This window comes from Callithrix jacchus, chromosome X (assembly GCF_049354715.1).
Source record: "Callithrix jacchus isolate 240 chromosome X, calJac240_pri, whole genome shotgun sequence".
Taxonomy (NCBI): domain Eukaryota; kingdom Metazoa; phylum Chordata; class Mammalia; order Primates; family Cebidae; genus Callithrix; species Callithrix jacchus.
In genome coordinates, this window is record NC_133524.1 from 110,748,395 (window position 1) to 110,750,572 (window position 2,178).

Sequence of the window (2,178 nt, forward strand, 5' to 3'; positions counted from 1 at the left end):
ATAAATACATGAAGGCAATTTGAAAAGCACAACTGCTTTATAGAAACAAAGTATAATGATATATTTTCTATGATAAAAATTGTCTTTCTACATTGTCATGTGGAGTGTTACTTAGTCAAGTGTGTAGCTGAAAATGATTTCTGTTGTTCATATTTTTAAATTTGTTAGCCCTCTTAGTTTAATCAATATGTAGTGGCAGAGATTTTTTTAAAGCACTTTGCAACCTAGGAGTCCTGGTCCTTCCTCCTCCTAGCACAGGAAAATGTCTTATTCACCTGAAGTGAAGCAGGCCACCCAAAATATTAGAGGAAAGCAACCACTGACTGAAGTTTAAACAATATCGTACACACAATGAACTACACTTGGTCTTCGAGTCTGTCAGACCTAGATGTCAAGGAGATATTCTCGTTTCCCATGATTCCTATTCCCACAGTCCTTTTGGAGAAATAGCATTCTATGCTATTCACTAAGAATGAGCCTATCCTAAGGCATGTTCACTTTTACCCTACTCCTTTTTATTTAATTTTTTATTGATTTACAATAATTGTATATATTTAAGAGTACATATGATAGTTTTATTTTTTCTGTTTTTTAAGTGTAAATTTAAGGGGTACACATGCCGTTTTGTTGCATGGATATATTGCATAGTGGTGAAGCCCGGTTTTTTTTTTTTTTTTGAAAAATACTCTTTATTCTAATATCTTCTTTAATTTTAGGAGGAAGGATTCAATACTTTGAAGTTCATTAATTATATATATGTATACAGAGAATTAATTTCTCAACCCCGCCAGCTTTTTAAGTTCCTTTTCTACCTCTTCCACAAATGCTGGGAAATTCTGATCCATGAGGCACAAACGTAGGAAGGGGCCTAATTCTTCTGCACCCCATGCAGATTGTTCATAGACACGGGGCAGCTCCTTGGAGGCCAGAAGTGTCTGAGCTAACTGCATCAGTGCGGTCCTTCCGTCTGGAGTGCCTGTGCCCGCCTTTACACACACCTGCTCTTCTGAGTGCTGGTGGGACTGGGGTGGGCCAGGATTCAGCTGCAGCTCCTGGATGTTTCCATTAGGCACCTGAACGGTTATGTATTGCGCCAGCTTCTGCACACAACTGCAGCAGTGTTCCAGCGCCTGCTCCTTTGACTCTCCACTGAACTGTACTAGAAACAGGCGACTCTTGTCCTTTATCATTGTTCCAAACAACAGACAATCCACATGTCTTAACAATCTTCAACCAGCCTTTGCTACCAATGAGTGAAAATCCTTCCCGCAGTGTCTGTCCTTGGAAAATGAAGAAATGACCTGGTATAACTATGGTGAGAACAAGATACCCAGACTCTTCATTGGAATCAAAAACCACTGCCCCAGGACCCATTAAATCACCCCTGTGTTCCTGCCGTCAGTACCAGCTGCTGCCTGTGGAAGCATCTACCTGTTCACTCAGTCCCACCCCATGCCTGACTCCCCTCTGGAAACTGCAGGCCAGATGGTTGCCGTCACCACTGTGTTCCTTCGGGTACAGGGCTCTTACTCCCTTCTGAGGCATCCTGCTCTAATATAGATAGTCCTGCTCATCAGAGAGTTCTACCCAGCAAAAATGAGTGTCTCAGAAGTGTGCTCCTCTGGCCTCAGTTCTCCTTTTTTGGGACAACATAAATGGAACTTTCCACATCTCTGGGGGTATCTGCTCAGCCAGTGGAAGGTCTGGGTTCAACACGGCCCCTGCCATCTCTTAAGACTTTCTGCTCCACTCACAGGATACTGAGCTGCACTTAACCTGTGAGAGTCTTAAAACTTTTAAACCTTGCCAGTCAGGACTTTTACTATTGCAAATAGAAAACCCAACTCAACCTGCTTAAGTAGAAAATAAATTTATTGATTTAAAAAAAAACAATGTACACTTAGATAGTGTACATTGTACCTATTTAGTAATTTCTCATGCCCCACTTCCTCCCTCTCACCTTCCTGGGTTTCCAATGTCTATTATCCTATAGTCTAAAACTGAACTAATATTGTTTTCTTTACTCTGGTTGTGAAGTCAAAGATTTTTGCAGGAGAATATGACAAATGTCATTTTCTCAAATGCCAACAATATTTGATATAAGCGTATGTGTATAAATGTGTGTAGATGAGGTAGATGGCCTTCTTGGATCACCTTTTTCCTGCCAATTAACTCTAA

At 40.8% G+C, this 2,178-nt stretch overlaps 1 pseudogene; it reads right to left on the reverse strand.

Annotated features, from left to right (window-relative positions):
• Positions 1 to 661: 661 nt before the first annotated feature.
• Positions 662 to 1,374, reverse strand: LOC100402227 (meiotic recombination protein REC114 pseudogene; annotated as a pseudogene).
• Between the last annotated feature and the right edge of the window lie 804 nt (positions 1,375 to 2,178).